Source organism: Balaenoptera borealis (genome assembly GCF_965194805.1).
Source record: "Balaenoptera borealis genome assembly, chromosome: 14".
Taxonomy (NCBI): domain Eukaryota; kingdom Metazoa; phylum Chordata; class Mammalia; order Artiodactyla; family Balaenopteridae; genus Balaenoptera; species Balaenoptera borealis.
The window spans coordinates 41,258,219-41,272,483 of NC_138875.1; the positions used below are offsets into that span (position 1 = coordinate 41,258,219).

The 14,265-nt window shown below is 42.9% G+C and overlaps 2 long non-coding RNA genes across 7 annotated transcripts in view; one reads left to right on the top strand and one right to left on the bottom strand.

The window, feature by feature from the left end:
• Nucleotides 1-341: 341 nt before the first annotated feature.
• Nucleotides 342-14,265, bottom strand: part of LOC309610878 — a 63,792-nt gene continuing 49,868 nt past the window's right edge. The window contains exons 6-9 of one of the 2 annotated variants that reach the window (XR_014234192.1): nt 4,227-4,346; nt 2,984-3,312; nt 708-747; nt 342-617 (exon numbers count right to left, since the gene is read on the bottom strand). This is a non-coding gene — a long non-coding RNA (uncharacterized lncRNA). Of the gene's footprint in view, nt 618-707; nt 748-2,983; nt 3,313-3,557; nt 4,347-14,265 lie in introns of those variants that run through there. The other variant, XR_014234193.1, reaches the window with a different exon arrangement.
• Nucleotides 4,262-13,112, top strand: LOC309610876. 5 transcript variants are annotated; one of them, XR_014234186.1, is made up of 5 exons: nt 4,262-4,395; nt 5,009-5,087; nt 6,138-6,282; nt 9,802-9,876; nt 11,405-13,112. It is a non-coding gene; the product is annotated as an uncharacterized lncRNA (long non-coding RNA). The 5 variants fall into 5 exon arrangements; XR_014234187.1 differs by having other exon boundaries at nt 6,138-6,216; XR_014234188.1 differs by lacking the exon at nt 6,138-6,282 and adding an exon at nt 9,540-9,627.

Sequence of the window (14,265 nt, forward strand, 5' to 3'; positions counted from 1 at the left end):
AATTTTTGGAAAGAACACATAGTAATTTTAAAAGAGCAAAAAGCTCAATTTGGGAGCTCTGGGTTGGGAGTATTTCCCGCAGGCAGAGCTCAGGCTCGTCCTTGAGGGTGGACGCTCCTCCCCGTGTTGCCTTGGTCCGTGAGGGAAGTCCCCACCTCCCCACCCCATCCTTCAGCATGAGGGACCCTCTCTGCCCCGCTCCAAGTCGGGAATGCTGGCTCCCCCTGACAGCGCAGTGACTGCACTTAGCGGAATGCGAACGGTATCTCCATTTAATGCTCACGACGCTCCTGTGAGGCGGGTAGAGCAGCACGTCCACTTCACGCCTGCGGAACCTGAAGCCCAAGAGGAGAAAGTGCACGGCTACCAGGAGGCAGCGAGGGCAGCGAGCCAGGCCCCTCCATCCAGGCCCGGGGGTCCTTTCAGCCCCTGCTTCCTCTGGCAGAGGGCTGGCCTGGAGCTACCTGAGGAGGGCGAGACGGAGCACAGGGACCCCGCCTGGATGAACCACGAGAACGCCGAAGTGACCGTCAGGACTGGTCCGTGGCGGCGAACTCTGTGTGCAACCTGGTGGCCACCGTGCCCAGATATTTAGTCAAACAGCAGTCTAGGAGTCACTGTGAGAGTATTTTTTAGATGAGATTAACATTTAAACCAGTGAACTTCGAGTAAAGCACTTTACTCTCCATAATATGGGTGGGAATCACCCAGTCAGTTGAAGGCCTTCAGAGGAAAAGATGGAGGGCCCTGCAAGAGAAAATCCTGCCTTCAGGCTGCCTTTGGACTCAAGCTGCCACCTCAGCTCTTCCCTGGATCTCCAGCCTGCTGGCCTGCCCTTCACACTGCCGTCTTGCCAGCCCCACTATCACGTGAGCCAATTCCCTGAAATAAATATCTCTCTCTCTCTACATGTATACACACATCCAACTGGTTCTGTGTCTCTGGAGAACCCTGACCAGTACACTTTCTCTAAAGGAGAAGACTGGGTGGACACATTTCTTCTAAACTACATTTCACTGGCATCACCACACCCAGCAGTGAGGCTTGCGCAACTTACATGCTTCACGAGTAATTGAGTGAGAACCAACAGCTAGGCGGAAAATGCTTCATGGCTTTGCCAGATATGATATTTATTTAAACTACTGCTTTGTTCCCATCTAAGTCATTGGATCTAATGGAAAAGAACAGAAATTGACTGGACTAAATCAAGGGTGGGAGGGTGGGAGTGATGAGTGGTGAGGTACCTTCCATTTCTGAAGAGTCTGTGACCCAGGATCATTCCAGAAACTATAGCTTCTGTCTTGTCTTTTAAATCAGAGTAAATGGGGTCTGGCGGGGCCAGAAGCAGAGATCTAAGCCAGGCACTGCTTCCTCTCGCTCCCACCCCAGGCGCAGGTCCCTCCGTAAGGAAGGGCCCAACCCCATTCTGTCTACACATGCCCTCACCATGGGCAAACACTTCCTGTTACCTATACACAATGCTGAGACCAGCGTGAACTCATTTAGGTGCCTAGCAGTATCTGCATTTTACAAGAGCTGGGAGAAGAACCCAGAGAAACAGCTCCTAACTGGGGGGCATCACTACTCCAATTTTAACCATGAAGGAAACTGAGGCCCAGGGATATTGGGCTGTCTGCCCAGGGCTGCACAGGAGTCATGGTCCAAGCTGGTCATGAGGCTGCCGGGAAGGAGAAAGGTGTCTGGGAGGATGTGCCCTGGCTTCTCTGGAATCCTCATTCACCAAGCCTCACCACTTCTTGAGGAGCAGATCCTGAGGAAGGGATGGAGACTTGGCACCCTGGCTTTACCGCAGAACTGTGTCCTGGATATGGAAGAGTGCTTCTTAATTCCCATTTAAATTTCTGGCCTAATGTCTCCTTTCAAATAAGTTGCGTCCAACACAACATTTTGTTTCCCACAACGTGGCAAGCTCGTTCCTTGTCTGCTACAGCTTGGCGAGTTCCCTCATCCTTCAGCACTCAGCTTAGCGGTTACCTCCTCCAGAAAGCTTCCCTGTCACACACACACCCCCGCTAGCTCTGGTGGTCCACAGGCTCCATTCTAGATGCCTTGCATGGTCACCAGGCTGAGCCCTTTAAGGGCAGGGAGCCTGACACTGAGAGCATCTGGCACATGGTAGAGCTTGGTAAACATCTGATGACTAAACCATGGAGAGAGTAGAAGTGAGTACACTCGGGAATATTTCCTCTTTTAGGGAAAAATGACTAGAAATTACTAATCATCTTGCGCGATACATAATGGGCATTCAATGATTATAGAATAATTCTTAAAAGTAAGAGGGTTGTGCTCAGAATCAATAGCCTCTGACTCAAGTTATGCTGTGGGGATACTAGGCGGTCTCACTGTAGTTTCTGGGTAAAAATGTCAATGGCCGTGAAGAGAATGTTTTCAATTTTAAGTTTTCCTTCCATACATTTTCTAAAACCACCATAATGTCTTGTTGCTTGTCTAGAATCTAGTAATTAGCACAAAATTTAGCCCCAAATTATGTATTAGAGGTATTTTAAACTTGAAATTGAATATGACAGGATTCCAGGGGCCTGCCAATTATCTAGGATAAATAAGATCCACCTGGTGTCAAATTTTCCAGTTAATTCAACAAATTCAAAATCACTTGGTTTAGACATTAGGCAACATTGTGTTTGTTCCCTTTCATTGAGTCATCCATTCATGTGGGGAATGGAAGCCTTCTGCCATAGGAGGGTTAGGAAGGTGCTCTAGGGGATAAGACATCAACAAGCAAGAAGGAGGAGGTCAGAAGTCCACCAGTGGGTGGATGGGTGTGCACGGACTAAACCTAAAAGCATAGCTTAGACTTTTGATCAAATGGTGTTATAACCGTCAAGGAAACCTAAGTTAAAAAATATACAGATAATGCTGTGATTAGGAGTAGGGCCCAGTAGGGATGAGACAGGCTAGATCTTGATGAGAAGGATGCTGAAAAGGAAAGGGAATAACTTACGTATGGAAAATTTTCTTTGGCTAATAACTGCCATTCCATATAGGCAATAAAAATAAATCTGTAGCGTTCTTGACGAATAAAGGGACAAGCAACAAGATGGAATGGACAGGGGCTGGCCCCTAGGCCAAGCTGGAGGAAAGGCAGCCTGGGACCCGGGGCAATGACTCAGGCAGGAGGAATGTGGCTCGGGCTGCCTGCAGCTGTGATAAGGAGGACAGGATGGGGGCACAGCAGAGGACATCCTGGAGCAGCCCGGCGACTTTCCACATAGGAGCTCATGCAGAAACCCAGGGCCTGAAAGAATTCCAGCCCCCATGCCAGGCAGAGTCCTGGAATGCGAACAAGGGGAAAAGAGTAGAGATGTAACCCTCCATCACCAAGGCCTGGTGGAGAGAGGGAGCGAAGCACAGCTGAGGTCCAGTGCGCTGTGCAGAGAGCTTCCTCACAGACCCAGCTGCCTCCTGCCTTCCAGCCTTGCAGCCCTGAGCTGTGCTGAACCCTTTTCAGCCTAGCCTGGGATGTCCCCATGCTCTGCGCCTTCTAACACTTGGATTCAAACCTCAGGCATGTTTGTCCTACCAGCTGGTTTTGTGCCATATCTGTATAATGCTGTGCCTTAATTTACTTAGGATGCTCCCTTCAAGGGGCTCACATTTTAAACATAGCCTCTGCCCGTTAAGCAAATATCCTTGTTCATAAATTACTCTCGCCTGAACCCCCATACCCCTCCCCACCCCCCAAACACAGAGGATCCCTGGGCTTCCTTGTAGCACTGTCAAAACCCTTCCCGGGCATCGAAGGGCATCCACTCACCAGGCCCCCGATGGGACCAGGCACAGGGCACGCTTTCCCGATTTGGAAGCAATCTCATTACTAGGCAGTGTAAACCACCGGGATTTCCCAAGAGGAACAGGCCCCTGCTTCGTCAGGTTTCTCTGCTTTTTTCCTTCTGTAATGGAGTCTGGAGCTCAGGTCCCTCCCCCTACAACCTCTCCTACACACGCCTGGGGGCTGGGGTTCTGGCCCATCCTTCAGCGAGCTCCCTGCTTCCCCAGTGAAGTAAAACATCATCCTATTAACATCCTGGTGGTAAGTCGTGTTGCTAGCATGTACCTTCATAGGATGTGATGAGAATTACACTTCACCTCTGTGGTCTTCCTTCCAAAACCCAACAGGCCCACTCTAATTATGAGAAAAACCTCAGACGAATCCCACCTGAGCAACACTCCACAAAATAACTTACCAGTACTCCTCGAAACTGTCAAGGTCATCAAAAACAAGGAAAGTCTGAGAAGTCATCATCATCAGGAGGAACTTAAGGAGACATAACGATGAAATGTAATGTCATGTCCTAAATGGGATCCTGCAGCAGAAAATGACATCAAGCAAAAACTAAGGAAATCTGAAATAAGGTATGGAGTTTAGTTAATAACAATGTATCAATATTGGTTCATTAATTCTAGCAAATGTATATAAATGTAACATAAAAAGTTAATTACCAGAGAAACTGGGTGTGGGCTATGTGGGAACTCCCTGTACTATCTTTGCACCTTTTCTGTAAATCTAAAACTGTTCTAAAAGAAGAAGTTTGCTTTAAAAAAAAACGGCTTTTTTTGAAAAGTCATTCTACAACCCCCAATAGAGCAGCAACTGCTGAATCCCATATCACTGAAGAAAATCTTACTTGTGGATCCTAAATGCTGCCTTTCAAACCATAGGCATGATAAAGTATCATTAGTTACCAAGTGAAAACTCACCCACTTTAGCCTTCTTTACTGCGATTTTAAATATCTATTATATATTCTAGATATAATAATTAAGAATCACTATTACTATGTCCTTTAAAAATTTTGGTTTGACTTATTTCTGATTCAGAAAGTAATATGTTACATGGTATGACTTGAAAAGAAGATATTGTTGCCAAAATTATTTCTCCCATAAGAAATAGTATTATTTGCAAACTTCCCATAAAAGCATTTTTGGAAATGACTCAGAATGCTGACTCCACCACATTCTACCTTGTAGGAATTGTGATAACGAAGCAGTAATTTCCGGTAATAGTGAGGTGCCATACACCCCAAGCAAGAAGATTCCGTATCTTATTGTGCGTATGTGAAGTCTGGTCCATTCTTTCTTGGAGTAATTTGTGAAGTTATAAATGCTTGCTACTCTGATTTCATCCCTCATATATTTCTTGTGCTGTTGTTGTTTTATGGGGAATGGGAGGATTTGAGAAGGGGAGAGATGTTATCCAGGGGAAATCTGGGGAGAAGCTTTTCTTGTTCTCTGAAGAAATATCTCAAACAGAATACTAGTGCCTTGGCTTGCCTATGTGTGGCACAGAACACATCATGACACCATCATGGAATCAAGTTATGGCAGACTCGGTTGAATGGAAAATCAACGGGCTGGCAAATGCCTTTGAAAAACTGAAATATGCACCATGAACCCTGTCACGCAGTCCTGCCCCACCGCTAAAATCCGAACACCTCCCTGTTTTGTTTTACCTGCCATCTATTCAGCTCTCTAGTCTTTTGGGCTTCCTCACACCTCAGTCCTGGCACCCATTTTCCACCCTTTGCCAGCTTCTCCCTGGTTTCATACCCTTCCACTCTGTGTGGGTTGGGACAGAAAACTTGGCCCAAAAGGGTTAGGGCAGGGGCTGCTGGCACAACTTCCACTGAGTCCCCTACATGCCCAGTCCTCTGTCAAGTGCTCCTCCCCGTCTGTTTCATTTAGTTAGCAAGAGCTTTGGCATTTCAAAACGAATCAACGATTAGAAGGCTCACAATACAATCAGCCAATCAAAAAGCTGCAGAGCAACTGAGTAACTTCAACATCTTAAAGCTCGTTTCTGAGCACTGCCCACACCCAGAGCCTGCTGAGTTGGTCTCTTTAGGCAGTTTGCTCACTTCCCTTCCACTGGTAACTGGTGATCAAAGGATTCCCAGTTTAAGCAAAATCTGACTGGTCTGCTCATACTTGGAGGTCCTAGCGCTGCTTACTTTCATGAAACAAAATCTTCAGTTGCCCAGAGCCTTCGGCGGTTCCACGTTGGCTACTCACAGGGCACAAGCTCATGTTGAGACAGGCAAATTGTCTGGTTGGTTCCATCACCATTCTGTAAATTCTGCCAAATGTTGTTTGCACACAGATTCACCCCCATGCTGACGAAGCAGAGTTAGTGACTGAGACTACTTCTACCATGTCTCAGGGCCAGGCCTGACAAGGAGGTGAGAAGTCTGGATTTGGAGGCCGAGGATCTGGGTTTGCACTCCACACCTCTGCTTACTAGATAGGTAAAGGATAGGTTAACAGGAATGCTCAGAAATCTTAATGTGCTCATCTGAAAATGAAGGTAATAATCCCTGTGTGTTGTGGAGCTTATGTGAAATTTCATGTAAATGTGCTTTGCGAGGTGCTACAGATACGAAGTGCTGTAGTATTCACGGTATAAAGTTTACAGAGATGCTTCTGAGCAGGCGAGGTAATATGCAGGCAGTTTCAGGACTGTCAATTTCATTACGATGTTAAAAATGTGACTCTTAAGGCCTTCCGTGCCACTTGGCTACCAATTGAATAGTAAAAAGAAAGTTGAGAAAACCATGGCCGATTGGTATTTGCAGAAATGTTAGTAGAGGTGTAGGCTTTGTTGTTAGACAAAAAAGCTCTTGAATTGGTCAGGGCCAAATGCAACCTTCACAACCTGTCAATCTATCAATCTAAGCGAGAGAAAAGATGGGTAGGACTTGATAAGGACTTTGCAAAGCTCCAAGCCTTTGAAGCAGGTGAGTGTGAGGCCAGCAACAGTGCTGAGGCCCTCTGCCACTAATCAGGCTGTGATCATCATCAGTGCTGTTCAGTCTTTTCATTCTCTGAATGGTATCTTTTGATGAACTGAATTTTAATTTTGCTGCCCTTTTATTGATCACTGTATTTCTTGTACAGTTAGTGGGGATTTTTTTTGTGTTCTAAGAAATCTTTGCCTACCTCAAGGTCATGAAGATATTCTCCCATGCTCTCTGCTAAAAGCATTTTGGTTCCTATTTAAGTTTGTTATTCATCTTGAATTAATTATTTTGAGTATGAGGTCAGGGTTTAGATAAATGTATAATGACATGCATCCATCATTATGGTATCATACAGAGTATCTTCGTGCCCTAGAAATCCTCTGTGCTCTGCATATTCATCTCTCCCCTCCCCCCAACCCCTGGCAACTACCGGTCTTTTTACTGTCTCCATAGTTTTGCCTTTTCTAGAATGTCATACAGTTGGACTCATACACATGAGGTAGCCTTTCCAGACTCGCTTCTTTCACTTACTAATACGCAATTAATTTTCCTCCATGTCTTTTTATGGCTTACTAGCTCATATGACCTTAGCCCTGAATAATATTCCATTGCCTGAATGTGCCACAATTTATCTTCTTACCTACTGAAGGTCACCTTGGTTGCTTCCAAGTCTAGGCAATTATGGACAGAGCTGCTATTGTCATCCATACGCAGGTTTTTGCGTAGACGTAAGTTTTCAACTCCTTTGGGTAAATACCAAGGAGCATGATTTCTGGATCGTATGGTAAGAGTACGCTTAGTTTTGTAAGAAATTGTCAAACTGTCTTTGAGAGTGGCTGTACCATTCTGCCTTCTCCCCCATGAATGAGAGTTCCTATTGTTCCTCATCCTTGTCAGCTTTTGGTGTTGTCAGTGCTCCGGATTTTGGCCATTCTAATAGGTGTATAGTGACAGTATTCACTTTTTGGTGTATAGCCCTATGTTGCATAGAATTTTTTTGACATATAATTTACACAGAGTAAAAACCTTTTTAATGTGTACAATTCAGTTGTTGTGCAACCATCACCACTATCTAATTTTAGAGCATTTTCATCATCCCCCAGAAGAAACCTGTGTCCATTAACAGTCTCCATTTCCACCTCTCCCAAGCCCCTGGCAACCACTGTCCTGTTTTCTGTCCCTACAGATTTACCTATTCTGGATATTGTATATAAAATGGAATCATGTAATATGTGATCTTTTGCATCTGGCTTCTTTCACTTAGCATGTTTTTGAGGTTCATCCATGTTGTAGCATGTATCAGTACTTCAATCCTTTTTATGGCTGATATATTCCATTGTGTGGATAAACCACATTTTATTTATCCATTCATCAGTTGGTGGACATTTGGGTTGTTTCACCTTAGTGCGAATAGTGCTGCTATGAACACTCATGTACAAGTTTTTGTTAGAAGAGTCTTCAGTTCTTTGGGGTATATATCTAGGAGTAGACTTGCTGAATCATTTGGTAATTCTATGTTTAACTTTTTCAGGTACCATCAAAATGTTTTCCACAGTGGCTGTACCATTTATATTCCTACCAGCAATGTATGAGGGTTCCAATATTTCCATATTCTCCCCAACACTTGTTTATTTTCTGGTCTTTTTTTTTTTTTTTTAGCCATCCTAGTGGGTGTGAAGTGATACCTCATTGTGGTTTTGGTTTGTGTTGCTCTAATGACTAATGATGTTGAGCATCTTTTCATTGGCCATTTGTATGTATTTGTTGGAAAATGTCTGTTCAAGTCCTCTGCCCACTTTTTAAATTAGGTTCTTGTCTTTTTGTTGTTGAGTTATAAAGTTCTTTAGATATTCTGGTTGCTAGACCCTTATCAGATATATGAATTGCAAATATTTTCTCCCATTCTGTAGGTGGTCTTTTTACTCTCTTGATAGTGTTCTTTGGTGCACAGAACTTATAAAATTTTGATGAAGTCCAATTTATCTATTTGTTGTTGTTGTTGTTGCCTGTGCTTTTGGTGTCATATCCAAGAAATCACTACCAAATCCAATGTCATGAAACATTTCCTATATGTTTTCTTCTAAGAGTTTTATAGTCTTGGCTCTTATGTTTAGGTCTTTAATCCATTTTGAGTTAATTTTTGTATATGGTGTAAGGTAAAGGCCCAGTTTCATTCCTTTGCATATGGATATACAGTTTTTCTATCACTAATTGTTAAAAAGCCTGTCCTTTCCACATTAAAGTGTCTTGACCCTTGTTGAAAATCAACTGACCATATATGTAAGGGTTTATTTCTGGGCTCTCTACTCCATTTCATTGGTGTATATGTCTGTTCTCATGCCAGTACAACAATTTTGATTACCATAGGTTTTTAGTAAGTTTTGAAATCAGGAAGTGTGAGTCCAGCAACTTTGTTCTTTTCAAGGTTATTTTAGTGATTTGGAATTCCTTAAGATTCCATCTGAATATAAGGCTGCATTTCTATTTCTGTAAAAAAAATGCCATCGGGATTTTGATAGGAATTGCATTGAACCTATATGTTGCTTTTGGGAAGTATTGTCATCTTAACAATATTAAGTCTTCCAATACATGAAAATGAGACATCTTTCCACTTATTTAGGTCTTTAATTTCTTTCAACAATGTTTTGTAGTTTTCAGCCTGCAAGTCTTTTGCCTCCTTGGTTAAATTTATTCCTAAGTATGTTATTCTATTTTATGCTACTTATGCTACTGTAATGGAATTGCTTTCTTCATTTTATTTTCAGATCATTCATTACTACCATCATATGCATGATTCCAACACACCATAAACATAATTCCAACATCTCTCAATCTGACCCATTTTGTCAAATGGTATTTCTTAAATTTAATTTTAAAATTTTTGCTGCTAGTGTATAGAAATACAATTTATATTTGTATATTGACCTTGTATTCCGAGACCTTGCTGAATTCACTTATTAGTTCTAGACAGTTTTAATTCTTTCTTTCCAATTTATATGCCTATTTTTTTTTGCCCTATTGTCCCAGTGAATAGTGAGCTCCAGTGCAATGTTGAAGAGAAGTGATGAGAGTGGACAGCGTTGCCTTGCTCTCCATATTAAGGTGAAAATTCCAATATTTCATCATTATATATGATGTTAGGTATAGGTTTTTTTTTTTTAATTACCTCTGTCAGGTTGAGAAAGTTTCCTTTTATTCCTAGCATGCTGAGAGTTTTTATTATGAATAGGTGCTGAATTTTGTAGACTGTTTTTCCTGTATCTACTGAGATGGTCATATGATTTTTCCATTTTATTTTGATAATATGATGAATTATATTGATTAATATTTTTAAATAAAACAACCTTACATTCCTGAGGAAAAAAATCCTAGTTTTTGGTCATAAAAAAAAAATGTTAGGTTCAGTTTGCTAGCATTTTGTTAAGGATGTTTGTGTCTATGTTCAAAAGGGATATTGGTCTGTGGTTTTCTTTTCTTGTAATGTCTTTGTCTGGTTTTGGTCTTAGGGTTGGGGCTGGCCAAAAGTTTTAAAAATTGGGAAATGATTTTCTCCTCTATTCTCTGAAACAGTTTGTGTATAGTTGGTATAATTTCTTCCTTGCAGGTTGGATAGAATTTACCAGTGAAACTATCTTTGCAAAAGGTTTTTAATTGCACAGTCAATTTTTAAAATCAACATGAGGATCTTCAGATTCTCTGTTTCTTCCTGTGTCAGTTTTAGTAAGTGTGTTTTTCAAGGAATTTGTCCTTTTTATCTAACTTAGTATTTTTTAGCATAAAATTGTTCAAAAACCCTTTATTCACCTTTATTAATCCTTTATCTCTGCAGAATTGCTAACAATAACCCCCTTTTAATCCTGATGTTTGAAATGTGTGTTTCTCTCTTGTTAACTTACTCAATCTGATGTTATTTTCTATCAGCCTCAAGGAACTTGTTTAGCATTTCTTGTAGTGTGAATTTGCTAGAGATGACTCTCAGCTTTTGTTTATCAAAAAATGTCTTTATTTTGCCTTAATTTTTATAATATATTTTGGTAGTTTATAGACTCTAAGTTGCAGACATTTTTTTTCTTTCAGCATTTAAAGATCTTGTTCTATTGTCAGGCCTTATTGTTTCCGATGAGAGGTCAGCTTAATTTTGTATGTATATAATACGTCTTTTTTCTTCTGGCTCCTTTTTAGATTTTTTTTTTAACTTTGTTGTCAGCATTTTGATTACAAAGTGACTGGGTGTGATTTTCTTTATGTTCACTCTGCTTATGACTTGCTCAGCTTCCTGGGTCTGGGGTTTATATTTGTTTTCTTTTGTTCAACCATGTAAATCTTGGCTGCCTCCTGCCCACACTGTCTTCCTCTAGAGCAGGCCTGCTCTTCTATCTACCTATACCAGACTAGGTGTTTGCCTCAGCTGGGGCCTTTGGCTCAACCATGGGGGGCTCATTCCGACCTGAAATTCAGTTAATCAGGGCTTCCTTGCATCTACAACCTATTCACCAAATAGAAAAGTATGATTATTCGTTCATGTAGATTTATTTTGTTGTTACCATGGTAGTGAAGGCCTTTTGCATTCTCCTTCATCCTAATCCTGAAGAAGAATTCAGGGTGTTTATTCTTATTCCCTTCATTCTAGATACATGAGAGATTGTACTTCCTGCTTCATAAAAGTTAGGTGTGGCCATGTGACTGAAAAGTGACCAATTGACCAATGAAAAGTGAAGTGTGACTGTTTCTGGGCAGAATATTTAAGCCTGCGTGTGATTGGACACCATCACTTCCCTCTGTGTGGTAAGTTGAATAATGGCCCCCCAAAGACGTCCTCTTAATCCCTGAAACCTGTGAATATGTTACCTCACAGGACAGACAGGATCTCACAAATGTGATTAAGGATCTTGAGATAAGGAGATTATCCCGGCTTCTCCAGGTGCGCCCAGTGTAATCACAAGGATCCTCACAAGAGGGAGGCAGGAGAGGCAGAGTGGAAGAAGATGTGACGATGGAGCAGAGGTAACAGAGAGAGAATTGAAAATGCTCCACTGCTGGCTGTGAAGATGGAGGAAGGCGCACAGGCAGCCTCCAGAAGCTGGAAAGGGAGGGAAACAGATTCTCCCCGAGAGCCTCCGGAAGGAAAACAGTCCTGCCGACACCTTGATTTTAGCCCAATGAGACCCATTTCAGACTGTGACCTTCATAACTGGAAGACAATAAATTTGCATTGTTTTCAGGCACTTAAGTTTGTGGTAACTGGTTACAGCAGCAATAGGAAACGAAGACACTCTGTCCCAACAACGGCAATGCTCCAAGCTGGGGAGCCTGTCAGCCTGCATTCCTGAGTGAGTGACACAGAGCAAAGCAGAGCCCCCAGCTGACCATGGCATACCTGGAGTATGAACAAGAAGTAAAACTTTGTCCTTTTAAGCCACAGAGGTTTTGCAGGTATCTGCTTTTACAGCAAAGCTACGTGTCAGTACAAATCCCACACAAAGTATGTAACTCTATACAACTTTGCTGTGGGACTTGAACATTTTTTTCAGTGGGACCTGAGAGTTCAGGCCCCTAGAAGTGATGAAATATTTGGGCTATTCTGACAGGAACATCAGGAATGGTTTAGAGTTAGTTCAGCAAGTCTGTTGAGGGCCTGGTATGTCATAGCTCCTCAGTGCCACAGAGGACACACACAGAGATTCAGGATGTTCTGCTCTTTCACGAAAGGAGAGTAATTGGAAGGAGAATCTCTGTAGGCAGGAAGCCCAGAAGACAATATAAGGTGTGAATTCAAGTGTACTTCAGAGAGTTTTGATAACAGTGAAGAAAAGTTACTATGGGGAAGAAAATTTGTTGAGAGCAAACAGCCTCTTTAAATCAGTAATGAGTTTTGCTAGAAAGCGCTGTTCAGAGGGACAGAGAACTGAGCTCTTTACTCTACTTTTGTGAGAACAAGTCAAATGACAAGAACAAAAACAAAATAACAAGCTGAATGCATAGGCTTCTGCAAGCAGGTATGTGTCAGGGTCTCTCCTGGGACCAGGACACATATAATCCTATAACCCCTTTGCCCGTCTGTAGAAGAGGACAACAAATGTTCCCAAAGAGCAATTCAAAAATGTTAGGATTCTACACTATATAAGGTAATTATGACTGCATTTTGCAGAAAGGATAAAATGTGTCTACTACATCAGTTTCTAAGGCAGTAAGGAGTGCGTTACACTTTTAGAGATTTCTCTTAGGATTGAGGAGTACTAGCCCATGAAAAGATCTAATGAATCATCTAATCTAATGCCCTGTGAGGGCTGGATGGTCTTGACCCTGACTCTGGGTCCAGGAAGAACCCAGGGGTGGGAGTGTGTTTTCTAGGTTCTGAAGTGCAAGATTCTAGGACTGAGTCTGGAGACCTTTCCTAGGGTGGGGTTGAAGGCAGCCAAGCAGGGTGTAACTAGAGGAAGAGTGTGAACCATGACCCTCAACAGGAGCGAAGGGTAAAGCAGACACAAAGGAAGAGCACCACAGCGACAGAGGCAGGAGGAGCCACTGAGAAGCAGAGTGCTCAGGACTGAAATTAGGGCGCTGGAATCCACTCCAGAGACTAAGTGGGATGCCCAGTGTGATAAAGCCTATCTTCATGAAGTGCTGGCCTCATGGCCTGGCGTAGACCTGGGGCTCGGAGAACCGGGAGGTGACGGGACTTCCTGAAGATGACATGGAGGAGGACCCTGACCCTCGTGGGCATCCAACCTCTCTCCACTCTGCCTATGGGTCCGTGAAAACTTTATCCATGAACTCTCACTTATCTTATCTACCTCAGGGCCTTTGCACTGGCTCTTCTTTCTGGTTGGAAGGCTCTTACCCCACATATCTACTTGGCCCACCCTGCTCTTCTGTCTTTTCTCAATGTCACTTCCCCCGTGAGGCCTTCTCTGACCACAGTTCTAACCTGCTCCACCCATCCTGTTACTGCCCATCCCTCTTTTTCTTTCTTTTTTTCTTCTGTGACACCTATCTGACCTCTGGTACACAGTGCAATTTACTGATTTACTCTGTTAGTGGCTCATGGTCTATTTCCTCCTGCTTAAGTGCAAGCTCCACAGGACAGGACTCTGTCTGGTTTGCTTACTGATGCATCTCTAGTGCTGTACTGGTCCAGCACAGCCCAGAAGTTCTATAGAAACCTGTTACATGGGTGAAATGGACATTTCCAAATATTATCGCGTTGACAACAGCATATTCCATGACCAATTCAGGTAACTGAGGGCCTAGCTATACCTCATATAACATAAATTAGGGCTGCCAGCACTATATGGGAGAATCTTGACACCTATTTGTGGCCTCCAGCTAAGTAATTTTTATCTTCTTTTAAAATAGTGTGACCTGGGACTTCCCTGGTGGCACAGTGGTTAAGAACCCGCCTGCCAACGCAGGGGTCACGGGTTCGATCCCTGGTCTGCAAAGATCCCACAAGCTGCAGAGCAACTAAGCCTGTTCGCCACAACTACAGAG